Source organism: Schistocerca serialis, chromosome 5, assembly GCF_023864345.2.
Source record: "Schistocerca serialis cubense isolate TAMUIC-IGC-003099 chromosome 5, iqSchSeri2.2, whole genome shotgun sequence".
NCBI classification, from domain to species: Eukaryota; Metazoa; Arthropoda; class Insecta; order Orthoptera; family Acrididae; genus Schistocerca; species Schistocerca serialis.
This window is the reverse complement of record NC_064642.1, coordinates 71,094,270-71,109,169: the sequence shown is the minus strand read 5'-3', so window position 1 is coordinate 71,109,169 and position 14,900 is coordinate 71,094,270. Positions and strand designations below refer to the sequence as shown.

At 45.8% G+C, this 14,900-nt stretch overlaps 1 protein-coding gene across 5 annotated transcripts in view; it reads right to left on the bottom strand.

Annotated features, from left to right (window-relative positions):
- Nucleotides 1-14,900, bottom strand: part of LOC126481493 (protein phosphatase 1B) — a 243,577-nt gene that overhangs the window by 209,811 nt on the left and 18,866 nt on the right. The gene's annotated exons all lie outside the window — the stretch shown is intronic.

The window sequence follows — 14,900 nt, the reverse complement described above, 5'->3', positions numbered from 1 at the left end:
TATTTTACCCAAGAGGACGCCATCATCATTTAATCATACAGTAAAGCTGCATGCCCTCAGGAAAAATTACAGCTGTAGTTTGCCCTTGCTTTCAGCCATTCGCAGTACCAGCACAGCAAGGCCGTTTTGGTTATTGTTACAAGGCCAGATCAGTCAATCATCCAGACTGTTGCCCTTGCAACTACTGAAAAGGCTGCTGCCCCTCTTCAGGTACCGCTATCTGTATCGCTGAGGCACGCAAGCCTCCCCACCAACGGCAAGGTCCATGGTTCATGGGGGGGCGGGGTGTGGGGGGGGGGGGAAGTAAATACAATAATAAGTTATTTTATAACTTAGTAAATATAATAATAAGTTATAAAATTTGTGTAATGCAGTTCTTTCATATTTCTTTCTTTAACTTATTCCTGATTAGTCCAGATGACTGATGTAAACCACTAAGTTTTCCTGAAGTGAACAAATCAGGTATGCCATCATTAAATGCTTTTTATATGAGCAATGAAGGTGAAGTGTGACCACAGACATGCACCCTGCCGCTGAAAGTTCATCAATGGCATAGTGCAGCCTGGCGAAACAGCTGACACACACCGAGAACGCAGAGAACACGTGTGACAGAGGCAGAGGAAAACTGTGTTCCTCGGACAGAGTGAAAGTGGACTGCCCTGCACCTATGCTGGGTCCGCCTGTTATGCGGTGCCTCTTTGAGGTGAGTGCTTTACAAACGCAGGCCCCCTCTCCTCTGCTGCATGCAGCGTACGGCAGGCCAAATAACGTCGGAAAATTATTTAAATTTTTGCAATTAGGTTTTATTTTGGATAAATGTAGCTTAGGATATTTTCATGAGTCTTATTAGCTCTGGTGGCAGCTCAAGCACCTATATCACCTTGAAAAGACCATTCCTATTGACACTTTCATTAGCTGCTTTAAAATCTGCATACAGTTGATGCATCTTTATACTGAACTCACCTTCCTAACATTAAGGTTGTAGTCCACAGGGAGTTCCCTTTGAAATTTCCAAATTACATCTGCACTTCACTTCAAATACCTGTAAATGTACTGTGACCTCTATATAAAGCCATCAAACAATGTAAAACCACTGAAGTCTGCAACCTATGCTTAATATACAAATGGGAGGGGGCATTGCTCACGTCCGTAGGTTTAACCTTAAAATACCCTACACGTGCCTCCTGGGTGGTGCTAATTGAGCAACAGTGATTACAGGCAGCCAGACCATCCATAGGATCTCCTGGCAATGACATATCAACTAAACAGCAGAAACAGTTCTTTTCAGAGCTCATTAATAAGAAACATTGGACCAACTATCAGACTCCTTCAACTGAATATCAAAAGCATTAGCAGGGCAAAGTGTGACTACCTGTCAAAATTTTTGCTGGACAACAATATCGATGTCGTCGCCATTCAAGAAACTCGTGTTTCCAGCGAAGAAATATTCCGAAGCCGAGGTCGAATTCCTGGATATTCTGCACTTGGTGTAACTTACCACGAAGTGTATGGAACTGCTACGTATGTCCGTAACAACATAAACGAAGCTTCGCTGATTTCTGTAAGTGTGGAGGCAGATATACATACAGTTGTCATACAATTGCACGGCATTACTATTACAAATGTTTACAAACCACCCAAAACAACATGGCCCGATTTTGTCCTACACACAGCAGAACATCCTGCAATTTACATAGGAGACTTCAATAGTCACCATGAACTTTGGAAGTACTCTCAAAATGATGAAAATGGGGGCATGCTTGCAGAATGGATCGAAGAGAATAATCTTCATCTAGTGTTTGATGCCAAAGATCAAGGCACTTTCAGGTCAGCTGCTTGGGACAAGGATTCAAATCCTGACTTATGCTTTGTTAGCTGCAACGAAACTGGCTTTCCCATCAACACCACAAGGAAAGTGATAGATGCCTTTCCTCACAGCCAACACAGACCTGTAATAATACAAATTGGCTGCACTGCTCCTGTCATACGATCAACTCCACATGCTCGGTGGAATTTCCAGAAAGCCGACTGGATGAAGTTTTCAACGGAAGTGGATAAGACCATTCGATGGATACCTCCATCACATAACAACTATCAACGCTTCATTGGTGCAGTAACAGCAACAGCTAAAAAGTGTATGCTAAGAGGATACCGAAAAGAATATGTTCCAGGATGGAATGAGGAAAGTGAAACACTGTACCAATACTTCCAGCAAAGTGGTGACCCAGAGATAGCTACAGAACTATTGTCCAGCTTGGACATGTCTCGGAGGCAGAAATGGGCAGAAACAGTCAAAACTATGGACTTTACCCACTCGAGCAGGAAAGCATGGAGTCTTCTGAGAAAACTGGGAGAAAGTGCACCAGCACGCAGAAAAAATTCCGAAGTAACACCAGACCAAATTGCTTCCCACATCATTACCACCTCAAGAGTACCTCCTGACAAGAAACATACAAGACATATCAGATGACAGCTTCGTGACCTTAAAAAGAAGGCATCTCCCTCATCTGAGTATACCCATCCCTTCACAGTTTCAGACATTGACTCTGGACTGAAGGACCTCAAACCTCTTAAGGCACCTGGATTCGATGGTATCCACCCAGAATTCCTGATCCATATGGGAGGAAAAGCTAAGAAATGGCTGGCAGAATTCTTCACTGACATCCTGCTGACTGGTCAACTTCCATCTGAGTTTAAAAAGGTGAAGATAATATCTGTTCTGAAACCTGGCAAACCCAGCAACAGGGTAGAAAACTATCGCCCCATTTCCCTACTCAGCTGCTGCTACAAGCTTTTTGAAAGGCTAATATATAACAGAATAAGTAGCGCTATCTTGGAGAACGTTCCAGTTGATCAGGCAGGCTTCAGACCAGGGCATAGCTGCTGCGACCAAGTATTGTCTCTCACATCCTTCATAGAGTCAGGATACCAAATGAAGCAGAAAACATCTGTGGCATTTGTTGATCTAACTGCCGCCTTCGACACTGTGTGGAGGGAAGGCCTTATCTACAAATTTCTCCGCATCATACCCTGCAGAACAATGGCTCGACTGATTAACAGCATGCTAAGTGATCGGAAGTTCCAGGTAACCACTGGAAGCAACATAAGTAAGGAGAGGAAGCTGAACAACGGATTGCCTTAAGGATCAGTTCTCTCACCCTTACTGTTCAACCTATATCTATCTGATCTACCTGACACTTCGTCCAGAAAATACTGCTATGCCGATGACCTGGCTCTAGCCGTCAAACACCAGGAAATGAAGACCTGTCTGCATTAGACAATTACTTCAAAATCTGGAGACTCCAACCCAGTGTGAGTAAAACAGAAGTGTGTTGCTTCCATCTAAATAACCAGTTGGCGAACGTAAAACTGGAGGTAAGTATCAGAGGCAGAATTCTTCGTCACAACTGGAATCCAAAATATCTTGGTGTCATCCTGGATCGTACACTATGCTTTCCTGGATCGTACACTATGCTTCAAACAACACCTTCTTAACTTAGCTCAAAAGCTGAGGACTCGAAACAACATCCTCCATAAGCTATGCGGAACTACCTGGGGATCTTCAGCAACCACCCTGCAAACTTCAGCTCTGGGCTTGGTATACGTAAGTGCTGAGTATTGTGCACCTGTTTTGGATGAATAGCCATAATACAAGGCTTGTTGATACCCAGCTGAACACGACAATGCGCATAATATCTGGCACAATCAGATCTACTCCAGTTTACTGGCTTCCACTGTTAACCGGTATAATGCCTCCTGATCTACGCAGATGTACTGCCCTTATGAGAGAATTCCACAAGATCTCCAGGAATTCTAACCTACCCGTGCATAGCGGCCTGCCACTTTTAAATCGCAAGAGACTGAAATCACGTCATCCAACTCTGTGCGATGCTGCTGACATGGTTGCTAAGAATTTCAAACCTCTTGAAGAATGGAAAGGTTGGTGGGAAGCAGTGACAGATGTGCACCTGCATAACATCTTCTCAGGTGCTAAACTTCCAAGTGGATTCGACTTACCACGCAAGACGTGGTCTACTCTCAACAGAATCCGTACCAGCCATAGGCGATGCAGGGATGCTCTCTTTAAGTGGAAGAAGCTGCCTGATCCAGCTTGTGACTGCGGGGCTCCATACCAGACTGTTCACCACATTGTCAGTGAATGCAGGATTCGAGCCTATCACGGCGCCAAAGAGGACTTCCTGCTGGCAACTCCAGATGCAGTGCGCTGGATTGAAGGACTGGATATTCAGTTGTAAAGACAAACTTGAAGTTTCTTGTGTGTCAATATGTACATATGTATATGTAATTTCATGATATGTCTGTATTAGCCACACGCTAAATAATAATAATATGCAAATGTAAGACCAGCCTGTATTTTTTGAATATATGGTTATAATAGAGGGAAACATTCCACGTAGGAAAAATATATCTAAAAACAAAGATGATGTGACTTACCAAATGAAAATGCTGGCAGGTCGACAGACACACAAACAAACACAAACATACACACAAAATTCAAGCTTTCGCAACAAACTGTTGCCTCATCAGGAAAGAAGGAAGGAGAGGGAAAGACGAAAGGATGTGGGTTTTAAGGGAGAGGGTAAGGAGTCATTCCAATCCCGGGAGCGGAAAGACTTACCTTAGGGGGAAAAAAGGACGGGTATACACTTGCACACACACACATATGATATGTGTGGATGGATGTGTGTGTGTGTGTGTGTGTGTGTGTGTGTGTGTGTGTGTGTGTGTGTGTGTGTGTGTGCAAGTGTATACCCGTCCTTTTTTCCCCCTAAGGTAAGTCTTTCCGCTCCCGGGATTGGAATGACTCCTTACCCTCTCCCTTAAAACCCACATCCTTTCGTCTTTCCCTCTCCTTCCTCCTTTCCTGATGAGGCAACAATTTGTTGCGAAAGCTTGAATTTTGTGTGTATGTTTGTGTTTGTTTGTGTGTCTGTCGACCTGCCAGCATTTTCATTTGGTAAGTCACATCATCTTTGTTTTTATATATATAAGAAGAGGCTCCCAGGGGTGTAATCAACTTTTTGAAACTATCTATATGGTGGTTTAAGTTAGAGTCTCAAGTACATGCTAACAATCCATCTTGGGTGTTAAGGGTTCTTTACTGCTGCATACTTCCGAATTTCTAGGTGAACAGCCAAACTGACATGTTAATTAGGCAGTTAATACCTGCAATATGAGAGCAACACTGAGGATTTCTCTCATAAGGAGTACCGTTGCTGCATGACAATGCATCACCAAAGGGCACACAGCAGGATTTCAAATTTGAGATACTGAAACATCCACCTTACAGCCTGTACTTGACGGAATCAGATTTTCTCTTACTGGACCTCTGAATGAACAGCTGCAAGGTCATACATATTTTGAAGATTATGAGGTCATGAGCTGTGCCAAACAACGATAATAAATGTGAAGTAAGTTCTATTTTTGAGGGTTCAGTGACTATATATACCTATGATATTTTTATACAAAAATTGTACCATAATAATAACGTGGTGGTGGTGGTGGTGGTGGTGGTGGTGGTGGTGGTGGGAGGGGGAGGTAGGGCCTTTGGAACTATGGTTGCTGAGATACCACTCGAGGTCAGACCTGAACTACTACGTTTATGACATTGCCAACATTTGCAAGCACTTGAGTGGTTGCCATTGCCAAAAGCTTTGTGTACTTAATTTGGCTTTGGGTTATACATTCTTCATCATTTTCTTATTCTGAAATGAGTCAAGTAAACAATTCCACTGAGATACCACTCGAGGTCAGACCTGAACTACTACGTTTATGACATTGCCAACATTTGCAAGCACTTGAGTGGTTGTCATTGCCAAAAGCTTTGTGTACTTAATTTGGCTTTGGGTTATACATTCTTCTTCATTTTCTTATTCTGAAATGAGTCAAGTAAACAATTCTGGTCCATTATAGGGTATGAGCATGGCTTTCTCAAAACCAGATATGATCAGCAAGTCCTATGACAATTGTATCCGCTTTGCTTTTGTAGAAACACAGAACATTTCTGTAGACAGGCAGTGTGGTAAGAGGGAGCTTGCTCTTATTAGGCCAGCACTGCTTCACATGTTCCTACATTTCTTTGAAATCCAAAGTGATATTCCCCCAGGTTGGATTCCATTATCCTGTATACACCCTTCATTAGTATTTGGCAATCATGAATTGTTAAATCCTTGTTTCAGTAATATCGATATGAAAATGTAAGTCACATTCAGACTTATTACAAACCATGCCCAACGAGACAATCCAACCAAAATATTCACCATCTACAGCAGCATTAATGTATAGCATTTGTTACTTTCATTGGGCATTGATAACACTGAATTTTATCACTTGACTGGTGTTTTATTTCACTTGGAATATGAATAATGTATAGCATATAGAAATTTTACTGCCTGAATTGATGAACTATTACTCCTAACAATAATTATGTTCTCTCCCCCTAATTCCAGGTTGGTTGGTTTGTGGGTTTAAGGGACCAGACAGCAATGGCCATCGGTCCCTTGTTCCAAAACTTAAAAACACCAACACAGAGTATATATATATATATATATAAAAAAAAAAAAAACAGACAAAACAAATTAAAACCACACACAGAGTGTGACGATGGTTGGCAGACCATAGAAACAAAAAAGGAAAAGCCAACCACCGAGAAACGCATTAAAAACTCAGATTAAAATCATAGGCCAATGGCCAGAATCAACACAAAAGAACAGAACAAACACTCAGAGTAAATGATAAAAACCCCCTGCCCGAATAAAACGTAAAACTAAGCCAGCCATAGCAGGGTCATCAGATAAAAGGGCAGGGAGCGTATCAGGCAGCGCAAATGTGTGCCTGACCACAGCTAAAAGGGTGCAGGCCAACAAAATGTGGGCTACTGTCAAAGCCGCCCCGCAGCGACATAGAGGAGGGTCCTCCCGGCGCAGTATATAACTGTGTGTCAGCCGGGAGTGGCCAATGTGGAGCCGGCAAAGGACTACTGAGCCCTGCGAGTGGCTCGCAGGGATGACTGCCACACAGCTGTCGTCTCCTTGACAGCACGAAGTTTATTACGCGTTGTCAGTGCGCGCCATTCATCGTCCCATAGCGCAAAAACTTTGCGGTGTAAGGCTGCCCGCAAATCAGTCTCTGGGAGGCCAACATCCAGAGATGGTTTACTCGTGGCCTCTTTCGCCAGGCGGTCAACATGTTCATTGCCCGGGATACCGACATGACCGGGGGGTCCACACAAAGACCACAGAGCGGCCGCAACGGGCAAGAGTATGCAGGGACTCACGGATAGCCATCACCAGATGAGAATGAGGGAAACACTGGTCGAGAGCTCGTAAACCGCTCAGGGAATCGCTACAGATAACGAAGGACTCACCTGAGCAGGAGCGGATATACTCGAGGGCACGAAAGATGGCAACCAGCTAAGCAGTGTAAACGCTGCAGCCAACCTGCAAGGAACGTTGTTCGGAATGGTCCCCTAGAGTTAGCGCATACCCGACACGACCAGCAACCATCAAACCGTCAGTGTAAACAATGCCAGAGCACTGATGCGTGACCAGGATGGAATAAAAGTGGCGGCGGAAGGCCTCTGGAGGGACTGAGTCCTTCGGGCCCTGTGCCAAGTCGAGCCGAAGGCAAGAGCGAGGAACACACCATGGGGGTGTACGCAAAGTGGCCCGGAAAGGAGGTGGAACAGTGAAAACCCTAAGCCCGAAGAGAAGCTCTTTGACGTGGACCGCGATCGTACAACCTGACCGGGGCCGACGTTCTGGCAGATGGACGACCGATTGCGGGAACAGGAGACGATAGTTTGGATGCCTGGGCAAGCTAAAAACATGGGTAGCATAAGCAGCCAGGAAACGTTGGCGCCGTAACTGCAGGGGAAGGACACCTGCCTCCACTAGTATGCTGTCCACAGGGCTGGTGTGGAAGGCACCAGTGGCAAGTTGTATCCCGCTGTGTAGTATTGGATCCAGCACCTGCAACGCAGATGGGGAAGCGGAGCCATAAGCCAGGCTCCCATAATCCAGACGAGACTGGATTAACACCTGGTAGAGCCGTAACAGGGCAGATCGGTCAGCGCCCCAGCGTGTGTGGCTCAAGCATCGCAGAGCATTTAGATGCCGCCAACACGCCTGTTTAAGCTGCCGAATATGAGGCAGCCAAGTCAACCGGGCATCAAAAACTACACCCAAAAACCTGTGGGTCTCCACCACAGCAAGAAGTTGGTTGTCAAGATAAAGCTGCGGCTCAGGATGGACCGTTCGGCGCCGGCAGAAATGCGTAACGCGGGTCTTGGCAGCCGAAAACTGAAAACCATGCACTACAGCCCAAGACTGCGCCTTGCGGATTGCGCCCTGTAGCTGATGTTGAGCAGCTGCAATGCCAATAGAGCTGTAGTAAAGGCAGAAGTCGTCAGCATACAGGGAAGCGGAGACAGAATTTCCCAAGGCCACAGCGAGCCCGTTAATGGCTATTAAAAACAGGCAGACACTTAAAACAGAACCCTGTGGCACACCGTTCTCCTGGACGTGGGAGGAACTATATGAGGCTGCGACTTCCACGCGGAAGGGACGATACGACAGAAAATTGCGGATAAAGATCGGCAGAGGGCCCCGAAGACCCCATCCATGAAGCGTAGAAAGGATGTGATGACGCCATGTCGTATCGTACGCCTTCCGCATGTCGAAAAAGACAGCGACCAGGTGCTGACGGCGGGCAAAGGCAGTACGGATGGTCGACTCCAGGCTCACCAGATTGTCGGTGGTGGAGCGGCCTTTACGGAACCCACCCTGAGACGGAGCCAGAAGGCCCCGAGACTCCAGTACCCAATTCAAGCGCCGGCTCACCATCCGTTCAAGCAACTTGCAAAGAACGTTGGTGAGGCTAATGGGACGGTAGCTGTCCACCTCCAAAGGGTTCTTGTCCGGTTTCAGAATGGGGATAACAATACTTTCCCGCCATTGCGACGGAAACTCCCCCTCGACCCAAATACGGTTGTAAAGGTCGAGGAGCCGTCGCTGGCAGTCCACTGAAAGGTGTTTCAGCATCTGACAGTGGATGCCATCTGGCCCAGGAGCAGTATCAGGGCAAGCGACTAGGGCACTGCGAAATTCCCACTCACTGAATGGAACATTGTAAGATTCTGGATGGTGGGTGCGAAACGAAAGGCTCCGACGTTCCATCCGCTCTTTAATGGAGCGGAAGGCCAGGGGGTAATTCGCAGAAGCGGAACTCATAGCAAAATGCTCTGCCAAGCGGTATGCAATGACGCCGGAGTCAGTACAAAGTGCTCCATTCAGCGAGAGCGCAGGGACGCTGACAGGGGTCCGATAGCCATAGACGCGTCGAATCTTGGCCCAGACCTGCAATGGAGTGCCATGGAGGCCAATGGTGGACACATACCGCTCCCAGCACTCCTGCTTGCCTTGGCGGATAAGGAGGCGGGCTCGTGCATGCAGCCGTTTGAAGGCGATAAGGTGGTCTATGGATGGATGTCGCTTGTGACGCTGTAGCACCCGCCTACGATATTTAATAGATTCAGCGATCTCAGGCGACCACCAAGGCACAGTCCGCCGCCGAGGGGACCCAGAAGAACGGGGAATGGCAGATTCGGCGACAGTAATGATGCCGGTGGTGACCGATTGAACCACCGCATCAATGTCATCATTAGAGAGAGGCTCAATAGCGGCAGTGGAGGAGAACAAGTCCCAGTCGGCCTTATTCATAGCCCATCTGCTAGGGCGCCCAGAAGAGTGACGCTGTGGTAGTGACAGAAAGACCGGAAAGTGGTCACTACCAAACAGGTCGTCATGCACACTCCATTGGACAGACGGTAAGAGGCTAGGGCTACAGATCAAAAGGTCAATGGCGGAGTATGTGCCATGCGCCATACTGAAGTGTGTGAAGGCACCATCATTTAAAATCGAGAGATCGAACTGCGACAATAAATGCTCAACGGTGGCACCTCAACCTGTTACCACTGACCCATCCCACAGAGGGTTATGGGCCTTGAAGTCGCCCAGTAACAAGAAAGGTGGCGGCAATTGGGCTATCAGCACAGCCAGGACATGCTGCGAGACATCACCATCCGGTGAGATCAAGGTCCTCAGCGGACGCCAGAATCTCGACCTCATCCTCAGACGCAGAGCTCAAAGGGTGCGGTGGAGTCAGCACCACCGCAAGTTCTTTGGCCTTAGAGGTCTTTCTCTTGGACTTCTCTTGCTGAACCTTGGGTTTCACCGGCTGGGAAGGCTTCACCGATTCAGTCTCCGGGACGGAGGAGGATCGTGAAGCCCGACGCCCGGCCGCTGGTGGGGACTTATGCCACTGTCGGCCGTCATCCTTCCCGCTGGTGGAAGCCTGGGAAGGGAGGGACTCAAGGGAACCCTTACGGGCGAGAGTAGCCGAAAAAGTTAGACGCTTCTCCGGCTGAGAAGCAGGGACGGACGTCCCCGATGGGTGGGAGGATGTTGCTCCTGAGGTAGGTGGTGCAGGAGCAACCGGTTGGGTAGAGCCCCCCCACGGGCAAGGGGGCAGGAGGAGCCGTACTGCTCATCGAGCTGGCTGGAAGTCTCGAAACTGATGGGGCTAGCACAGTTGTTGTAGCAGCTGCGTAAGAAGATGTCATTCTCACAGGATGGAGTCTGTCAAATTTCCTTTTGGCCTCAGTATAGGTCAGCCAGTCCAGGGTCTTATATTCCATGATTTTGCGCTCTTTCTGAAAGACTTTGCAGTCAGGCGAGCAAGGTGAATGATGCTCTCCGCAGTTGACACAGATGGGAGGCGGGGCACATGGAGTATTGGGATGTGATGTGCGTCCGCAATCTCGACATGTGAGGCTGGAAGTGCAGTGGGAAGACATATGGCCGAACTTCCAGCACTTAAAGCACCGCATCGGGGGAGGGATATAGGGCTTGACGTCACAATGGTAGACCATCACCTTGACCTTCTCCGGTAATGTATCACCCTCGAAGGCCAAGATGAAGGCACTGGTAGCAACCTGACTGTCCTTCGGACCCTGATGAACGCGCCGGACGAAATGAACACCTCTATGCTCTAAGTTGGCGCGCAGCTCGTCATCAGACTGCAAAAGTAGGTCCCTATGGAAAATAACACCCTGGACCATATTTAAACTCTTATGTGGTGTAATGGTAACGTTAACATCCCCCAACTTGTCACAAGCAAGTAACCTGTGTGACTGGGCGGAGGATGCCATTTGTATCAGTACTGACCCAGAGCGCATTTTGGACAAGCCCTCCACCTCCCCAAACTTGTCCTCTAAATGCTCGACGAAGAACTGAGGCTTTGTGGATAGAAAAGACTCCCCATCAGCTCTCGTGCAAACTAAGAATCGGGGCGAATAACTGTTACCTCCATCCTGAGACTTACGCTCCTCCCACGGCGTGGCCAGAGGGGGGAACGTCTTCAGATTGTACTTCTGAGCATTAAATTGAGCCCGAGAATGCTTAGAGACTGCTGGCGGCTGGCCACCAGCGAGAGATGATGTACCACGCTTCATTGCGGGTCATCCGCCCTGATGCCACCTACTCCAACCAAGAGCCCTCCCCACGGGCGCCACCCAGCCGCAGCAATAGCCACCTGGCAGGATGGCCATTGCCGGGAGTCCTGATGCCCCAGGGAGACGGGCATCTACTCCTTGGCATACGTGGGGAGTTAACAGCGCAAGCATCAGTAGAGCGATCCCTGTGTTGTCAGAGGGCTACAACCAACAGGGTACATGGCGGCCCCACCACAACGGACTGGCTACCGTGCTGGATGTTAGTTGACATGTGGTCCATGGTCGCCATCAGTGCAGAAAGTGGCACTGCACAGGGCAAGGTGGAAAGTGCACGCAGGAACGTATCCATGCCCAAGAGATGGAGAGCGGGCAGGACTGCAATGCGACGACAAAGAAGCTGGCGAAAGGCCTGATCGCTAGATGGACACAATGCACCAAGTAAGGCGCCCTTCACCAATCGGCTCGCTCTTCGGAAAAATTTTGAGAGATGGAGGTCAAACCCAACAGGGGAACATCACAGATGGCCGAAAAGTTTGACACTCCTTGTAGTCGCCTCTTACGACAGGCAGGAATACCGCGGGCCTATTCTAACCCCTGCACCCCTAATTCCAGTATACATAAACACGGACCCCTCAATAAATATCACATTGAGTACTGTGGTGTTTGAGAAGCTGAACAGCAGCAACCAAAACTTTAATTCTGACAGTGCGAAATAAAACTCATACAGTGTTGTACACAAAACATGTCACTGTCATTGGTTTCTGTATCAGTTTTTCACAAACATATCAAAAGCAGTAACTATTTTCCCATGATGAGCACACTTCCATATTGGTATGTGGCAGAAGAGGTAAAGAAAACATTTAGACTGGAATAAAGGGAGCATGGCAGATGGAGAGCAAATCAATAATGTCACAGTGCATTTCGTGCTTTTCTCTGCACAAAAATTGTTCCATCCCCGTCTTATGTGCACAATAATAATGACGATTTCACACTTCTATCTATGGATCATCATATGTGATTGGAAAGGTTAGTCTTCAAGAATAATTTTCCAGTTGGATGCCAAATTAGTACGCTCACCATGTAGCTCATGAAGTTTTGAAGTAGGCCTACTCTAAGCTACACAAAAATTTACAAGCTGTATTGTTTCTACAGCAATGTAGAATAATATACAAGCTTATATTGTTTCCAGAATGAGATTTTCACTCTGCAGCGGAGTGTGCGCTGATATGAAACTTCCTGGCAGATTGCAGGCACTTGCCTGCGAAAGGCAAAGGTCCCGAGTTCGAGTCTCGGTCGGGCACACAGTTTTAATCTGCCACGAAGTTTCTTATATTGTTTGTTTGACGACAATTTATGCCCATTAAATAATGTATTTGAACAGTCATTTTAGTAGTTCCTATTAAATATTTTTGGCTGTCAGTAACCTCTCACTTTTTCCAGATGATGCTGTTATCTATAATGAAGTACAGTCTGAAAGAAGCTGCAAAAATATTCAGTCTGATCCTAATAAGATTTCAAAGTAGTGTAAGTTTTAAACTTGCTATAAATGTTCAGAAATGTAAATTTGTGGACTTCACGAAACGAAAAAATATAGCATCCTATGACTACAATATCAGTGAGTCACAGCTGGGATCTGCCAACTCATACAAACAATTTGGTGTATCACTTTGTAATGATATGAAATGGAATGCTCACATATGGTTGACTGAGCACAATGTAGGGAGACAGGGTTTCGTGTGTGTGTGGGCGCGCACATGTATTCATGTATTCCCTACAAGGTTGAAAAAGAAAGTTCATTCTGAAAGCTTGCAAAGTTCTATACCTTTCGTTTGTGAACCTATCGATGGTGCAGCACTTCTGCCTTTTGGTCAGTCGTCTCCTTTATTCCTAAATAATTCGTAATGGTCACATAGGCCCAGTCATGGGTAAAGCAGTTGGCAGACTTCAGTTCATTGGTAGAATTCTGGGAAAATGCAATCAGTCTACAAAGGAGATTGTTCACAAATTACTCGTGCAACTCTTCTTGAGTACTGCTCAAGTGCATCAGACCCATACTAAACAGCAATAATAAGGAGAAGTCACTGGCAGTGGTGTCAACTTTCACAAACAGTTTATACAGTGAATTAGGTTAAGTTCCAAGTGTTCACAACCTGCAGCCATTCACCCTGGTGAGCTGTCGTTTGCGAATAACTGTCAAAAAAATTCAGAATTTTGTATGCTGCTCTATAGCTTAAAAATTTAAGGACTGCTTGCTTAGCATAATGGATAACGTGCTAATCTCACATCCAAAAGGTTTTCAGTTCGAACCTCATCAGGTACATTGGAAGTTTTTTCATTTTTAAATCTATATCGAAATGACTTTTATCATTATTTTCATTGAGTTAATTGGTTTAAATGTATTTTTTTCCATTCATGTGCCACAACATATTAGTCATCATGTGAAATGCATCATTACCCTTCCTATCAGTCTTCTTCCACGTGGCACCCCTGTTCATGTGATTTTGATTACTGTTATGTATGAGCTTCCTTTAATTGTTCCATTTTGTCATCTCACATTTTCGCCCATGTCATTGGATTCATTGTTTCTATTTCTCATTTTGCTTGACTTTCGTTTTACTTAACTCAGCTTTTGTTTAAATCATTATCCATGTTATTTTGTCCATAGCGTAATAAGAATTCACGTTTCATACGTTTATATAAAGACTGCCATCCAAAAACAAGTACATCTTGTAATGAAAAATACTTTCTTGACACAACTGCTCAATCAATATAAATAGATATTTCATCTTTTGTTTTCTAACCAACATATTGGCATATTCAAATGATTAAACATTATGCTAAATAAATAAATGTAATAAAATTTGGATGCACACAGATTCATTGTGGAAGAAGAATGATAGGAAGAAAAAAATACGATCAACTGAAGTCGATTAAAATGATAAAATGAATACATATAAAAGAAACTGCAAGTAAACCAATTAACCGAATAAAAATAATAATCAAAATCATTTTGATAAAGATTTGAAGATAAAAAAATCAATATATCTGTCAAGATTCAAACCGAAAACCTCTTGCTCGTGAGGTCAGTACCTTAAGCATTACACTAAGCAACCAGTCTATAAATTGGCACCATTTTTAAGGCTATGGAGCAGCACATGAAATTCCTAAATATTTTTTTGTTGATTACTCGGAAACGAGGGCCCACCAGGGTGAATGGTTGTAGGGTGCAATTCATTGCACCTTAACCTACATTACCATATTGGACTGTTCCAACAAGTCAGTCCCTCCACAGGGGACCTCTCCATGTAAAAGGAGATACTGAACGTACACAGAGAAGGGCAGCACCACAGGCCACACGTTTATTTGA